Genomic DNA, 18,203 nt, shown 5'->3' on the forward strand with positions numbered 1-18,203 from the left:
ACCTTGATGCAACTCCATTAAACTTGGCAGTTTTAGATAAGAGCCCCACAGGCATTCACATGCAACCTGAAAAAATGGCGTCAGGGGTTATAAAGTACAGTTTTTGGCATCAGAGTATCAATACTGTATTGCAAGAGGAAGTAATTATTAAGGAGACAACTCAAGATTTTACATTAACATGTGCTTTGAGAAGGTTGGGTTCCATCTGGTGGTAGAACAGTTTAGCTCCCAAGCCCAGGGATTCTGTTTCTATTGTGGTTTTTGTGTCACAGCTTTGCTTTGGTTAATTTTTACCTTCATATCATAGAAGAAAAAACATCCCCATCCCCTTCATCCCCAGCATGAGCTGAAATTAATAACTTTAAAAAAAATAGTCACTACGGTGTTTTGCTGCCATTTATGGTCACTATTGCACTAGGACTTTTCTCTGTACTTTCTAAGTTAGGGCGGAGATAATGAGCTATCCATTCCTCTGTGTGTGAGTGTGTGTGTGTGTGTGTGTGTGTGTGTGTGTGTGTGTGTGTGTGTGTGTGTGTGTGTGTGTGTTTGCCTGCGCCCATGTGAGTGTGTGTGCGCATTTGCCAAATACACACAATCTAATATAACTTTTGTTTTGCTATGGCTCCAAAAAAATTGTGGTGAACGTGCGTATTGATCCTGGGATTGTTTATTAAACGGTTCATTCTGTGAACGGTTCAGTATGACATTTTTACTTACATCTGATTAAACAGTCAAAGATAAACGTCTGTATGCGCCTCCTCATGCGTGTCTTAAATGACCGTTCAAAAGGAAGTGAGTACATGCTAGGTTGAATAGCTGTACAGGGTAATTAATGCGATGTGTTCAGTGAGGTAATGGTGTATGGAAAGTCACGGACAGAGAAAGAAAGAATGAGGACAATACGCCACCTGCCTGCCTGAGTAGATTTAAAGGAGTGGATGACAGGTCAGGGAGAGGCAGTGACACACCACCCACACATCCTCCAGATGTGCTCTCGCACTGGCCTATAGACAATTAATTATCTCACAGTTCATGACACTGGGGTTGGTGGCCAGGCGATTACATTACACCGCACACCCTGAGCAACCTGATCTGGGGATTTTTTTTTTTTATTCCTGCTGGACAGTGTGTGTTAGTGTGTGTCAGGAGGAAGGGAGGAGTCTGTTTTACACACTGATGGCATCCATAGTGACAAAGCGATAATTCACATCATGCTCCAGTGCTGCGATCATTATGTTGCTGTGTGTCTCTTCATGCATGCGTTCTGCAGCAAAAACACATTCGTTTTTGTTGTTCTGGAAGGAAAAAAAAACACATTAAAAGAACCACCCATTCATACCCTGCCTCATTTGCCTGAGCTTCTATCAATTCTTAGTTATAGCCAATAGCAATAAAGGAAGTGGTCCCACTGTCACAGAGACAGTTGGCACGGAAACAGCACATTACACCATCGTCCAATCCCCCTCCCATTCCTTTGTCGTCATCTCTCCCCTCCCTTCCCTTCCTCTCCTCATTCCTCCGGTGCCCTCCACCTCCCTCTCTCCCTATCTTGTATGTTTTTTCCAGTCATCAATGAAATCACAACCAATCCTGCTGTTTGCCCTGTAAGAAAGCAATACCTCAAGAAACAGATCTAATCTCCTTTCCGCTCTTGCCAGCACGGCTCAGATTCCATCACAGCCAATGTATATTTTATAAATATGGCATGAAATAAAGATACTCTGTAGCTCCTCCATCAAACCCTATTCTCCCCCTCTCTCTTTCTGTTACTCTCATGATTTAATCCTGACCATTTCCCCCTTCCCTCCCTACTCTCTCTCTCTCTCTCTCTCTCTCTATCCTTGCTGACTCCTCCCTCCATTTCTGTCCTGCACTCCCTCTCTCTGCTTCTCTGTCTCTGACACACTCAAACACACGCACACATATATACACGCCCTCCACCCCCATCGCTGCAGTGTCTCAACTGCCTTGGAGCAAACAAGAGAGGATATAGAACACAGACGTTAATAAGACAGAGGGCCACCGAGAGAGAGAGAAAGAGAGATGTATGTATGTGTGTGTGTGTGTGTGAGAGAGAGAGACACAGAGAGAAAGACTCTGTGAATATGAGGTAGATATGAAGATGAGGCAGCAGGACTAAAGGTGGATTGCTCAGAGCCTTTCTCTCCCTGCAAGGGCTTGTCTGCAGTATCCTTTGTAAATGGATGCTGCCTGCCTGTGAACACGGTAAGCCTGACTGCTCTCAAAACAGCTTCTTTTTTTTCTCCTGAAACCACAAGGCTGGGTTGTTTTGGACACAGAGGAGGAGCAATTTCATTAGAACCATTCTGTTGTTGTGTGTGTGTGTGTGTGTGTGTGTGTGTGTGTGTGTGTGTGTGTGTGTGTGTGTGTGTGTGTGTGTGTGTGTGGTGGGGGGGTTGGATTGAATGTTTCTTATGATACAAAAATGGGGAAGGTGATGTGTTGAGAGATGGCACTGAGGCAGGCAGCCTTGTCCAGTCCCCTCCTCCACCCTGCTGCTAGCTGTGTGCCAACGGACAGTGCTATCTTATGCTTGCAATCTGACTCTCCCATGAGCATCATCGAGTCTTACAGAGCGCTTTTATCTATGCTTGATTCATGTAATTACTGTATGTAGGACAAGTGGAGGATGCATGGATGTGCTATGTCTAGTCCAGGCCATCAGCTAAGACATGAAGGAGGGAAATAGGAGAGTAAAAGCACCATCACACATGATCAGGTGTTCAGTACTTACAGCTGGCTTTACGAGACAGTGAATGTGCAGTGGGAGGTGTACAAATCCAGCTGAGCTTGACTCTGCAGGCTCTGGGATAAGCAGACAAAATGTGGCCTGACGGCGGCATAGGATTTATCTCCATGGGGAAATTTATCTTGATAAATATTCTCGGTTCATGTGTGTGTCTGTGTTGTTTGTTGATGTAAAAAGACATGGGGGGGGGGGGGTAAAGAGCACAGCAGTCGAGCTTTCTTGTTTTTCTCTCTTTTTTTTAAACACAGCATCATTTTTTTCAATGGGTTTGGGGATCAGCATCAGGAGTATTGAGCATGTGCATTTTGGGTACTGTACGTGTGCTTGTGTTACATGCCTGAGAGAGAGAGTGAGAGCGAGAGAGAGAGAGAGAGAGAGAGAGAGAGAGAGAGAGAGAGAGAGAGAGAGAAAAAACCAGTGCAGGGAGGGGTTGAGGTGCTGGGGGGGTTTAACAGTAGGGAGGCAGATGGGGCAGAGGGGCGGAGGTTGATGCTGCAGAGAGCAAGAAGGAAACAGAAGATTTGGAACAGATTGGATGGAAAAAAGGAGAAAGGGGTGGTAGGGAGGGAGGGAGGGGGCTGGGGTGGGGAGGTTGATAATTTCATATCGGTAGAAAGACAGCTCTTATGAGCATGTGACACAGGAAGAATGCTGGATGTGTCTGTGATAGTTCCACAGGCAGAAGCTCACACAGAGGCCCTCAGACAGCAGTGAATCAAGGCAAAAAATGGTGGCAAAACTCCTCCGTGCCTTGATCTCTGGATCACTAGAGATTCCACAGGAGATCATAGAATATCAGATGGATGCTTCTGCTGAACCTTGTTGTTGGAGTTGGTGAGAAAAAGCTACAAATAAATTGGAATATTTATCAGTGTTGGGAGTGCTGGAGTCAGATTACACCTTCACGTGTAGCTGTGAGGTGTCGGATTCCCCATTCAAGTAAATGTTCAACATTTGGGGAGATTTTGCAGCATGGCATGCTTTCTTTCTTTTCATGTCATTTTAATATAAAATCCATTAATTTTTTCAAATAGGTTAAGTTTGGAGAGATAGTGACCAGAGTTTGCAGATATTTAATTCTTCCTGAGGTATCAAAATATTATCAGGTGATAAAAGTGTAACCAGTATCAGAATGGGATACAAAACAATGTTGGAATATTTTGTTGATGACTTAATACTCTCAGTTCAGAGAGTCTTTGGCAATTTTGTGCGGCTTTAATTTCATTCTCCTCTCAGAACTCTGGGTCACTGGCTGGAAACCATTTGAAGAAACACCGAGGTCACACTCACTGTGACAAAAGCTCTGATCAGCCCAGAAACATTGGATTCATTTTTTTCATATCAGCTGTTAAAAAAAAAAAAATCCTCCTCTGTAACATATTAGAAAAATAAAGTTGTGGTTCAGTAGTAAACTTGGATGTCAAAGTCCAAGCGTGCGAGATGTAAATGCATGCTTATAAATTTCCCACTCAGACACAAGCTAACCTCACGTAGATGGTTTGACCGTGAGATTGGGCTGGTTTTGTTGAACCAAAATCTTAAATGAGTGGAATAAACATCACATAAATGCGCCGCGCTGACAGCTAATCTTTTCTTTGGGCCGTATGCTGCCACTCCAGTGACATTTATGCATATAAAAACCGGAGCACTAGAGTGACAAAACCTATGCTGAGTTGACCTCCTTCCACCTCTTTTGTTACTTGCTACATCCACTCCAGTGAGTGACATAATAGCAGGGGACAGCAGGGCCAGACTTGGTTTTAAAGAGACAGTGGCTGCCGGTGCACTTTTAGCCATCTTTAACCTTGTAGAGGAACAGACCACCAAAACAAACAACCTCTATTATTACAATTAGGCACCATGGGGGCCTGGCTTATTCCCTAGGTTTAAAGAAAATATCCCACTGGAGAGGGAGCAGCAGAATCATATGACTCCTATTCATTTCTTTTACTATTTAGGAGAATAAACTTGAATGCTTGGATATTACGCAGGATGTTACAGAGGAAAAACGTGTCCCTCAACTCTCTCAGCTGCTTTGCCAGATCGGAGCCTTGCTCTGATTCAGCTGGCTTAGCATTTGTGTTTGTTTTGGGTCTTTAATCCTTGCCAGGTACTAGGACAAAGTGTTGTCTCCGCACAAAGACAGTGTTTAGCAGCCATTTTTTTCCTCTGACAGGGAGAACTAATACATAACTTCACAGTGAAGCATCAGTGAGGAAGGCTGTCGGTTGAATCGAACACAATCTTAGGGCGGGGCTCAGCCAATGAGTAAGGATTATGTTATCTTTAGGGTTACACAAAACAACATCAGCTCAACGGGTCGCTCTCTTTTCTCTTTGGCCTTCTTTCTCATCTTCGCTGGTCGTCACACACAGGAGCCTGTCTGTTTTCCTGAGGCCAGCAAGTGCAAGGGCCTTACTTCCAGCACTCAAATCTAAGAGGGCAGAGCAGAGGGGACAAACAGAGCAACTTTGTGTTCCATTGCACACACATAACAGCGGTCATATGACAACAAGGAGGCGGTGGAGAGGGGGGGGGGGGGGTTGATGAGGGAGTGCTATAGTCTACTACCCACTGGTAAGAGATGTTGATCTGTGGTCAGAAATTAAAGGGGCTCCTACATGTTTACTACGTGACACTACAAGTCCGAAAAATACACCTGAAGGTGCTACTGCTTTTAACTTTGTTTTTTTTTTTATAATAAACAGGAGATTACAGTATTTTTTGTCTTCATATTTCCAATGATAGCCACAAGACAACTGCAGAGACAGTTTGTCATATCTGATTTCCCTTTTCCTTGCCTTATCTTGTGCACTATATACATACAGCAAAACTGTGCTGGCACTGTTGTCTGATCAAGGCTTGTCTGTACAGCTAGAATATATATTTAGATACCCTATAGCTGGAGGATTCCATCCTTTACTGTAAATCTTACGGAGTCTCTGCACTTCAGTGCAAGATATTTTCATTATTCCTTTCACTAGTGAAGCATCTATTTCACTGATCATAAAGCATTTATTTTAATTGTGTCAATAAGATGGTTGAATGGCTGTTGCAGCAGCAGCAGTAATAGATGCTTTTCTTTTTCCTGTTTCAGTTATCAAATCACCAACTGCTGATAATATCTGTGAGTTGTAGGAACCTGAAAGTGTAGATTACCCGCAAAAGCAGAAAACGTTTATCTTATCCGTCATGACCCAAATGAATATTACACCAGCGTGAGTGTTTGAATGTAGATTAGAAAGTTTAGAACACTAAAGCTCAATTGTTTTGATCTGTGTGATATGCTGTAGGAGAAATTCCCTTTCTAAAAGTGGAAAAATACACATTATATTTGCTCTAGCACAGATATATAACAGACAGACATTCAGTGGCACACACACACAAACACACACACACACACACACACACACACACACACACACACACACACGCACACACGAGACTCCAGTGTCCACCTTGTGCCATCTTCTCCCTTCACATCCGACAGCCTTCTTGTAGCTCAGCCTGTGCATAAACATGCCATTGTCATCACTGGCTGGCCTTGTGACTCAGTGTGACCCGCTGGATTGGAGAAGGGGGAACACAGCCATTGAGATTAGGAATATTAAACAGAGCATTATCACAAAAAAGCATCCATCCTACAGAGACTTCACCCCCTACCCTTGTCTCCACCCTCTCAACAGCCCTCTGTTTTGGGGGCAGTAGAGATGAGAACACTGTCCATCATTGTTTTCCATAATGAATGAGTAGTGTCCTCAGATGTGCACAGCATACAGGCGTCTTTCTCTGAAGTCTGCAATCAGGACAACATAACAGGACGAAATATTGAGCAAACAATTGTGAGGAGTAAATTAGAAGTTTACAAGACAAGGCATGTCTAATATATCACATCCAGAAAATTGGAGAGACGCAAATGACAAATCATTCATATTCTTAACTTGTACTGGATATAGTTAGAATTCTTTCACGCATGTTATGACCATCCAATCATCAACAACCGCTAATCTCAGCTCAGATTGTGATGAATGTCCTGTAATAGATATGCTAGATGTACAATTTTCTCGAATCAGTATTTATTCTATTTCTCTTTTACCACCACTATGGTACAGTAAACTGAGCGGAGCCGACAGATACACAGGAACCACTGTTTCACAGGTTGAAGCAATATCAGCGACACCTGAGAATGAAGGGCCTCAATCATCAAGCGCCCATACTCAAGGATGTCAGAGATAAGGAGTGAAAATAGCTATAAGGCTTTCCTAGACTAAATTGAGGGTTAAAAAGTCCAAACGAGCGTAAGAACAAGTTTGTTCATATCGTGCGTGATGAGGCCTGAACCTTCTTAGTCATCAGTTCGATTTGTGTCGTTGATTGATTTGAGTCCAAATCTCGATATTCAAGTGCAAATGATTTGAATTCTTTATTTTGTGTTAGGGTTACTGACGTGCATATTTTTTTACTTGCTGATCTGACAATGGTTGACAGAACGGAGCTAGCTTGTCAGCGCTAACGTCCTCTTGTTGGCTCTTAGGCTCCTCCAATCAGAGGTGAGCAACACTTGAGTGGGAAGGTCACTGAGAGGTGCAGTCACATTCAAATAATTCTGACTGATCATTCAGAGTCGATGATATTTAGTTTGCTAGCAAACAACAGCTCTCTAACACACAGCTCTAAAAGAGAGACCGCCCCCATGCTATCTAGTTTGCTCTCTCGTATTCGACATCGGCTCTGGTTTTGGGCTCAGATGCGATCGCTGCTCTCCGCCCAGCTCCATCCATGACTCTCGACAATCTTTTTTCTTTCACACAAGAAGCTGGGCAATGGCTAGAATTGATGCACTAATGTGCCCCTCATGGGATTCTAGAGGGGAGAGGTCCTCCACCCAAGTGATTCTGTGTCACTCTCAATTTTTCTGGCCGGATCATGTCACTGAACAACTCCTCCCTCACACATACACTCCCCCCCTTGCTGCCTGCACCCCTCCTCTCCCTTTTGGGGGGGTCAGAGGGCAGCGTTGAGTTAGGCCCAGGTGAAGTAGCAAGAAAAGTTTACCTTAATTAAAGAGTGTATTTCAACCTCAATCGTGTTTTCTTCCTAAACCTACCAAGAACGTAACCATGACCTCAATACATTGTAAACCTGTATGAAATGTTTTTCTAACTTGCAGGCTTGACAGCAAAATCCCAGCAGAAGGTGTGAGGACAACTAATGAGAGTGAGACACCATTAAAAAGATATATTCCTAACACCTTCTCTGGTGGTGTTCTCAGTCTGCTGACATATTTTTTCAAAAAGCACTTGTTCCCAGGTATACATTCAGCTGCTGTGAAGCAATTTTGCATCATTTGGAGTTGTGTTCATGGATACCTGAGTACTATCTTTATGTCCAACATATACATTATTTTTCTATCTATGGTTTGATGTCCACAAACACTAATGTCTGGCCTTTTAGCAGCTTCTTATTCTAATTTCTTCTTCAGCTAGTTGCTAACTTTGTCTGTCCACCTGCTGGACGGGTGACATGCAGTTGCTGGGCTGGAGTGTTAAGATTTGTCGGTTGAGTAAGCACCCTAAGTGAGGACCAGAAAACAAATCAATGACTCAAAAGAAGCTAAAAAGCACATTTTTAGCAACAGGCGGACTGAAAGTGTGATGATTTATCAAGGCAGCAGGTTATGTGAGAGCTCATAATGATCCAAGAAACAATTTTGTAAGGTTTCAAGTAATCTGTATGCGTCATTTTAAGATTTTCTATTCAAAACATTCATGGCAGCTTCTAAAGAGATTAGCATAGATGCTACTATAGCATCATTTTGCTTTAACAGAAGCGGGGTAGTATTTCTTCTTTGAAAGTAGAGCAAGGAACGCCACTGAAGGCTTTTCTCTACTGTAAATCTGTTATCTACCAACACTGTTTGACTTCTTTGTCAGTTTATTGATTTATTTGTTGACATTAGCGCATGACTGACAGATGGTTCATACAATCAATCGCCAAATATTATTAAGTGTTTGCCCTTTTCCAAACAGTTTCCATGGGCAACAAGTCTGGTGGTTCTGTGAAACAAATCATGTGAAATGTCAGGTTAGAGCTACAGTGCAGAGTAGAGATATGTTGAAAGACAAGCAAGGAACAAATGTAGCATGTATTTTAGCTTCCTTGTTAGCATGGCGGGGTCGTGAGTTTGATTCCACTGCATGAAGGTGTTTGTCACAACAGAATGCATATCAGATATCAATGATGCGACTAAAGGATGGCACTTTCGATAAAAATGGATGTTTCAGAGCTTTCATGATTGCTTAGCATATTTTTATTACCATTAACAAAAATATATACAGCAGGTATTCAGAGGCTGTAGGGAACCTCCACTCACGAGTGGTCTGGTGAAGTAAACCCAGGTGCAGCATTTCTGATCAGCTAATACTTGATACTCTATATTATAGTATAAAATGGGTTGTTATAGAGTCTATAACAACCCATTTTATTGCAGGCACAGACATATGTTCAACGAGCTATTCAGGCTCCCACTGCCCAGTTTTCACTGTCAAGTGACAGATGATGCATGTAGACCTGATTGTTTGCCAGAATATGGACCAACACTGTAAAGAAGTGCCGGTAAAGCTTGTATGCACTGTTCGAGGATCAAAAGTTAAATCTTACCTTACATTGTGTTAACTGTTGAATGCTGCTGAAGACCACTTTGTCTGTGACCTATATCTCATCTAATTCTGACGTCGAGTGGGACGACCACAAAGCTCTGACTCATCACACACACACACACACACACACACACACACACACACACACACTCTCTCACACACACACACACACACACACACACACACAGAGGCAGGCTTTCTAGGTTGGAGTAGTCTTTTTTTTTGTCTCACTGAGATATGGACAGCAAAGCATACAGTCTGCAGCGAGACACTTTTCAAAGGCTTCACTTGATATCACATTATCCACAAAATCTGTCTGAGCAATAGGCATTAGGATGACATTGATCTGTCATTCTGCTGCTGGAAGCATGATACTCTCTGTCTGCTTTTTGTCCCAGATTCCACAGTGTTGTTGCTGCAGCATATCCAGGGTATGAATTGCACACAGTGTAAAGACAAACACACTCACACACACACACACACACACACACACACACACACACACACACACACACACACACACACACACACACACACACAGCCATCTATAAGTCACACCAATGGCAAATTAGAAACCTCTAAAACCCATCAATGCTCCTGCTAAATTTGGCTTACACTGATTTTCTTTACATGCAGTTCAATACTAATTACAATAAAGACAATCAGTTCATGTCAATCCCAGTTTCTGTCATCGGCCTTTGGACCTGGAATGAAATATTTACCCTGTTTTGTAATGTCAATAAACAATTCAAAATGTCATTATGCATTTGTTCTTTGAGAACATCTAGTCCTGCATTAAATGTAAAATATGATCAGAATTATTGGAAGACGTTAAAGGAAGACAGCCCTGTATCATTGATATGGTTTCCTATCTGAGGGTGGCAAAGGATTTTTGACAGATCGCTGAATAGCCGGTTTAATTCTATCAGACATTCTCATCTTGTCTTAGCTGAGAGTTGTAAGAATTCTTGGAAACCATGGAAACCAAGTCCAGGAGCTCAAGTGGAAGTGATTTGAGACTCTTCTTGGCTTTACTCTGAGGCAGCAGGGCTTGCAGAACACAGTTGGAGCACAAAGAAGAGCATGATTAAAAAGCATACTCCAAAAAAGTGAGATAGGGTTATGTAAATTTTTTTCTCTAACTACTCTGTCAACGGCGCTGCTTTCTGTTAAATATTTTTTTGTTATTTCACAGGAAACCTGAAATGTAGAGATGGCAGAGATGATGTTGCAGTTGGGCGGCACGGTGGTGCAGTGGTTAGCACTGCTGCCTCACAGTGAAAAGGCTTTGGGTTCGAGTCCAGGCTCCATCACAGGGTCTTTCTGTGTGAAACTCCATGTTCTCCCTGTTCCTGTTTGGTTGTCTGTCTCTATGTGTTGGTCCTGTGATGGACTGGTGATCTGTCCAGGGTGAACCCCGCCTCTTGCCAGAAGGCTGCTGGGATAGGCTCCAGCCCCCCCCCCCCCCCCCCCCCCTCCCGGGTGACCCTCAACAGGATAAGTGGTAGAAAATGAATGGATGGATATCACAGTTATGCAATCAACTACTAATTAATAAAGCCCCCCCACCAAAAAAAATCCTGTTACATGCAGTTATACTGTATGCAGTAGAAATATTATACAGATGGAGCTGCTGTTGCTGAACTCTGGAAAATTGTCAGCTTATAATGTACTGCATCTGTAAGTCTGGGATGAAAAGAAATTGTTTCCTCAGTTTATTACAATATATATTTGTCAAGTTCAATATCCAGTTTAAAAAATCAAAATTTATGACTAGGGGTGGGAATTGATACGTTTTTATCACTATCAATGCCATTGTCAATTCTGCCTACCAATCCAATTCCTTATCAATTCTCTTATCGATTCCTGAGTAGTTCATTGAGGGAAAAAAGGAGCCTTACACAGTCTTCTCCACCAAAAACAACACTTTAATCTTTTTCTCTCGCAAGGCAACAGCGTGCTAATGCTGGATATTTAATGCGAACGTTACTGTCGTCAACGGAGGAGCCTGTTTGGCCAGCAACAATAGCACCGTACGCAAGCGGTCAAACACATGTGTTGCTGGTATTCCCACCTTTACACAATATAACAGCATTGCTCTGATTGCATAGAGCAGCATTTTTGTCGTGTTTTGTGAAATGGAGCCAGACCTCCTTCTCTCCATGATGCTGCTAAAGATGGTGGATACGGACGCGATGCTGCTGCCTCGTGTAGTCTGATTCTATGCAGAGTGTGACACAATGTACTGCGACGCAGAATTTCTGGAAAACCGAAAAACGTCATGCAGGGAAATGAGAGAATCATTTAGAAGAATTGATCATGCTGAAGGCGTACAATTCCGATGGAATTGGCTAGTTGGAACCGGTTCTGACTCAGAACCAGTTATCGATTCCCATCCCTACTTATGACCATGTTCTTTACAAGTGTAAAAACAACGTAGTGCGGATGGTTCAGTCCTTGCTCAAGGAATACAGAGATGGCGATGGAGTTAATAATACAAATGATTTTTCACAGTAAATTATAGCATTATTGAATTATATTGTGACTTCATGAATTGAAATTGAATTTTGTGTGGTATTTCGTCATATCCAGCCTGATATATATCTTATCATATATATCTCTGCTTAATACCGACAGCGACCATCATTCAAACTCAGTAATCAGTCAGTAATATCGCGGGTGTAACACAGTCTATTCAAATAACCTGACGACAAATCCTTTCTCGGTCGACTTTTAAAAGGTCTGAGGCTGTTTCTGAGTTATTCTCCTTCATTAGAAATTCATTTAAAGAAGATATAACCCAGTGCATCACTAACTGCAACCTCTTACTTTATCAAAGAGCCGTTTCTTATTTGAAGCGTACAGGATGTCATTACACTAAACATATGTATTTTGTTAACCTAATTTAAGGACAAGATGAAATTTTAGAATTTGCGTAATCACGCATCACAAAATATCAATATAAGTACTGTACTCTTACAACATTGTATAATTGCATCCGATTTCTGTCATATGGTGATGTGCTCCACATGGCATCTGAAATCAGTGTAGCAAAAATCAGTGTGGCAAGAGTTTGAACTTTTTAGATTCAATTTGAGTCATGTGAGGCCCGTCAGCCACACACTAATGTCTTCAATCAGAAATTAAGTTGTTTTAAGGATGAAAAGTGCAAGACGTCTTTCTCTTGGAGACCTGGAAAACATACATGCTAGTAAGATTGTGAACAATAGTTTTTATTTTGTTTTACTGACCTCAGGGAGGGATCTTTTCATTTCACGGCCTGAGTCTGTCTAATTCAAACACAAACACAACATTACATCAGTTGAGGCAGCATGCTGCTAGCGAACAAAGCCATGCTCCTATGCCACTGGCCATTGTACGGGCAGAAAATGAATGTTACAACTTGTGTTCCATATAACAGCTTTCACCACTAATGACTGCATTAATTGAGTGGCTTTCTTATGGAAAGATCTTTATAATATTGTCACTCACACACACAGTTGGCTCAAACACTCGGACGGCGAAAGAGTTGCCGTTTAAACTGCTAGCGGCAGATGCTTTGGGAATGCTAACTATGTGTTAGCAAGGTACTGGTAGCTTGACTTATTAATGACTTTTGACCTACTTGTGACAAAATGTTGATTGTACACATTGGTATTCTGAGTCACAATCCTGCAGTTTTCATGTTGACACCTGTGTTCACTAGTTTTCTCTCCTTTAAGCCTAAATTTTTCAGCTCAGCAGCTAATAAAAACATAGCTCTGTATTCTTTGGCCTATTGCGAGTTGATCCCACCACACAGCAGCTTTTCAGCCTTTTCTAGCTCTAAGCTAGCACATGGAGTTACCAATAAGAGACCTCCACAAGTTAATAGAGGGCGATAAACTGATTTCCCTTCCCTCTCCCCATGCCTTTCATATAAATTTCAGCATACATTGCACTCAGATTCAGTTTACCTACACACATTGTAGCAGAAAGGCTATTGCTAATCCAGAGGCGACAACACGAAGCGGTAAAGCAGTACTATTTCTTGTGCAATCATCTCAAAACTTGTTGCACAAGCATATTCCTCAGCAAGTGAGCCACAAGTCATGTGGAATAGACCCTCTTTACAGCAGCTATTTTGAAAAAGTCATTGCAGCGTAAACACAGGTGTAATTAATCCCATTAATTATGGCCCTGTTCCATGACTGTGACACACTGAATAGCACGGGACTATAATTAATTTCATCAATTACGTCTGTGTTTACCCTGCCTTAAAATGTCAAAATGCCTCCTGCTGCTGTTTCTCTTACATTTGCTGCATTCTGATGTTATGAATGCCTACGGCATGTAGAACAATTCCTTCATACACTGTAAAGGTACTAATGAGCCAGGAAACTAGATAAATACTTCCAAAGAACATCCTAGCTTGCTGATGAGACTTAAAAAATTAGGCTGCTGATTTCTAAAGTAAGGTGGTTTAAAAGTAAAGGAAAAAAGTTAAGAAATAAGTGACTACTTTGTGACTACTATTATTCAATGTTAGTATATAAGAGAATATATACTAATATTCAATATTCTAAGAAGTAATTTTGTGATATTTTATTTCAAGGCAACAAAAGTCAATAACCTTTAGATTGCACTTTCAAAGGTAGTTCTGCATTTTTCTTGAATGTCCTTGCAGCTCTTGTGTAATTTTCTGCCGACGTATGTGTCAACTGTCAACATTGTCATTCACAGAGTGCAAAATTCTCATCCCTGTTTCTCTCAAGTCTGTTATCAACATCTGATCCTTTATTACAAAACGCTGTCGACTCTGTCTAGACCAAACTATCTCACCTGTCACCTTGTGGCTGTATAAGTTGTGGAAGACAAGAGTAGTTGAGAGAAGTGTGTATTGATCACCTCACAAATGCATTGCTTATTCACTGCTGCTGTAGAATCACATAAATTAGTAATGTGTCTCTCCAGCAGCCTCTTGTCTCTCCTGGAGGCCTTCTCTTCTTGGCTGGGCAACTTTCTCTCCCAGTAATTAGGAGTTACTACAGCATACATCCCCCTGCTGACCCTCATATATATATATATATATATATATATATATATATATATATATATATATATATATATATATATATATATATATATATATATCTTGGCTTCTCACCGTGCAGTTTCAGCCAAAGGGTCAGAGCAGAGCTGAAAACCAAGACAGATTCAGGATTGAAAAATCAAATGTGATTGGTCTTGACATTCACCACAGAGCTAATATAAATGTGACCCGACCCAAACTTTTGATCATAACTTCTTAATCTTCACTCAATAGCAGGATTTAGTGCAGATTTAGAGATTAGAAGTTGGTTTGTTTTTTTTTTTTTCCCTGGGGTTTTGGCTATTGTTGTACATAAAAAAAAAAGAATCACTAGAATGCAGTGAGAAGACATATAGACATCCAGGACATAGCAACAAAGTAAGCAAACAAGGCAGATGCTTGGGATCTCGAGCTGAAGGGGCCTCTGAAGGACAGCTGATTACATTACGCTGAAGCAATGATAGACTCATGGGTCAGTTGCTTGAGGACATTCTGTGAAATTTTGTCCCTACAAGTGAGTGAGAACTAGAAGAGTTTGTAAAAAAGAAAAAAAACAAACCCTTTTTGCAGAACTAATTCAAAGTCTCTACATCTAAATACTGTCCAATTAGCAACAGGGGTACGTATTATAGGGTGGCACAGCTGAGATACTGGAGAAAACGCCTGTTGCTTACCACATTTGTGGCAAAACACTCTTCTGGACCTCCAATTTTTTTTTAAATAAAGAAAAGTCTCTCCTTGTGACAAAGTAATTTGTTATGTGTCTGCTTTAATTCATAAAGGAGGACAACTGGTGTTAAGCATCATTTCCGGCTAGACAACATGTAAAGGGTGTGGGTTTGGTAGCGGCTGTGCTTCTCACTGTTTGGCATTCAGAAATCCCTGAACTTCAGATCTCTAATGTGTCACATCGCAAAGATTACAGCAGTAGAGGAGACTGCAGCGACCCGAAGTAGGCCCTTGTGCCACGAGTTTATGGTTGGGTGGGGTGGTGAATCTTCCCGATGGGTCCCCCTCCCTGCCTTTGGCCCCAGAATTCCTAGAAACACCCCTGATGGACAGTCTTTTTATCACGCAGGCTACTGAAAGAGCTTCCTTTGGATGAGAAATCACGGAAGCTAATCATAAGGCTTGAGAGCATTTTTATTTTTTTCTGGATGTACTGTATGAAAGTTAGCTGGAGGCATTCTTCCCCGCTGGTATGCCTGTTCATGCAATGCTGGCAGATGGAGATAACATTGAGCTCTTTATTAGTATTTATTATAAAAAATTTTGCTCTTATTACAAAGTACAAGGCCTGTTGCTAAAGTATATGATTGAAGGTCACATGCAAAGCTCAAAGAGCCCTCTCACCCTTGAGGAATATGGATATGTGGTGTCATCTTAGAGTCACATTTCTGTGGCACCGTGCTGTTCTGAATAGTCACAGTTAGACTAGCCGTGCACGTGCCTTTCTGTGTAAACTCATGTAATGCAGCAGTGTTTTCAGTCGCTCAGCACAGGTGCCAGTTCCCTAGGTGGCTGCTCACAAGTCCTTGGCCTGCTTAGTTGAGATGAATGGGCTATTTTCTTGCTTTAGTTAACGTTGATGTAAACGTGCACAGGTAAAGCAGTTTAAAAATGGAAATTATGATCGCTTGTCGGCCCCCCACTGATGAAGAAATTTATTTATGATTGATAGATATTGTGAATGGTCTTGATGGTCAGAAGCAGCTTTTATTTTGACTGGAACATTTCATTCAATTCCTTTTGAAAGCCTGCTAACCACATCATTCACACACACACACACACACACCTGCACGCATCATTCATAAACCATTACATGTTGGCTAAAGCCTCATCTGTGCCTTTCACCACTCTTAACATCGCAATTTCATTCATTGCCAAATAAAGCATTTACTGCAAACGTGAACACAGGAAGGACTCTCATTAATAGACATCGCTCCTGCTCACCCATTGTTCCCGTTCTTCCACTGACATCATGGATGGTTTTATTTAATTTGAATGGGACCATGTGTCTTCACTGGCACGGTGAGATTAATTTTACACACTTTTGTGGATCGTTCATATGGCTGCTATGATGTAAAATTTAACGCCCTATATGCTTAATTGGTTGTACTGACCTGGAACACCAAGTTCACCATCTTCATTACCTCCGCCTAAAAGGTCATGCTATCCATCCGTCTGAGCAGGTTTACGCAAAAACTATGAGGAACAGAGGGGAGATGTAGCAAGGGCCAAAGAAGAATCCATTACATCTTGGGTTAGATCCATTAAACTTACAGGGAAAAAATGGGATTTTTTCTTCCTTTGGCATTAGGTTTGCCCAGGTGGAGCTCTGCACTCCCAGAGTGCCCCCTAGTTCACTATGTGATGTGTTCACTGAGCCTACAAACAAATGAGACTACACCAGTCAGTTAATGCTTTATTTAATCTATTTTTCTAAAGAATATAAACATTGTTAATAAAGGATTATTTGAACATTTAAAGCAAATTTATAATCCTCTCAGGTGTTAAGAGTAGAGGAACCTAGAAATTACACTATTTAAACCCATAGTCCTGTGTGTGTATCCGTGTGATATTTGTGTAAACAAAACCTAATGCTTCACTCAAAATGTGAATTTTGCCTTTCAAGTCATACCGATTTTTTTCCTCTTGCAAAAAAACCTCTTTGTGACTCCAAATTGCAGAAAGCAGCAGCAACATATATTTAGCTCGTTGCTAATGACTGACGGCAGCAGCAACAACAGCAGCAAAACTGCCTTAAAACATTCAACTACAAACACAAGAGCAGCATGGCTCAGAGGTAGAGTGGCCGTCTAGCAACCGAAGGCTCGCTGGTTCGATCCTCACGTCCCCCGGTGACCATGTCAAAGTACCCTTGAGAAAGATCCTGATGGCCCTGTGACAGACTGGGGACCTGTCCAGGGTGAACCCCACCTCTCGCCAAATGGCAGCTGGGATAGGCTCTCTTTATCTTAGCAACACTATGGTTTGTGTTGAACCTGATCAATAACCCTCCTGGTTCTGCACTGCAGTGAGCAAGTGTGAAGGAGATAGTTCAATTAAATGCAACAGCTGGCTTACTCAGTGCTACATGGAACAAGCAGTGTTGTTGCCTTAGCAACTGTTAGTCATCGGCAGCCATTACCTTCAAGCTAACTGTACGTGGCTAATGCTGTCTGCATTCTAGAGTCACTAAGAAGTGCTGCAGGAAAGACAAGGCATATACTTTGTGAGTACCTTAAAGGCAAAATACATGTTTTTATCTCAAGTATTGCTTTAAAGATTGCCCAAAATGCCATGACCTCTGTAAACAAAGTACTTCTCAATCCATCCGTTTTCTATACCACTTACCGGTTAAGGGTCAAGGGGGCAGCAGCCTATTCCAGCTGACATTTGGCAAGAGCTGGGGTTCACCCTCAACAGGTCGCCAGTCTGTCACAGGGCCATCAGGGGTTCAGTATCTTTCTCACGGATACTTTGACATGGTCACCGGGGGAAGTGAGGATCAAACCAGCGACCCTTCAGTTGCTAGACGGCTACTCTACCTTTGAGCCACGCCGCCTCAAAGTGCTTACATCTACACTGATTTTCTGCCTAAGCGGTAACATTGAGCTACAGCTGGATTAAAAATCACCCATCAGTCTAATGTGATTGACACTAATTTTAATTTCATTTACTTTTTGTGGACTCCCCAAAC

The 18,203-nt window shown here is 41.9% G+C and overlaps 1 protein-coding gene across 1 annotated transcript in view; it reads left to right on the plus strand.

Annotated features, from left to right (window-relative positions):
• Positions 1-1,899: 1,899 nt before the first annotated feature.
• gnaz (guanine nucleotide binding protein (G protein), alpha z polypeptide) overlaps positions 1,900-18,203 on the plus strand; it is a 30,169-nt gene continuing 13,865 nt past the window's right edge. The window contains exon 1 of the mRNA XM_086186427.1: positions 1,900-2,226. The gene's annotated coding sequence lies outside the window, so the exon portion shown is untranslated. The remainder of the gene's footprint in view (positions 2,227-18,203) is intronic.

Source organism: Aulostomus chinensis, chromosome 19 (assembly GCF_037954235.1).
Source record: "Aulostomus chinensis isolate RoL2024-O1b breed Wild chromosome 19, RoL_Achi_v1.0, whole genome shotgun sequence".
NCBI classification, from domain to species: Eukaryota; Metazoa; Chordata; class Actinopteri; order Syngnathiformes; family Aulostomidae; genus Aulostomus; species Aulostomus chinensis.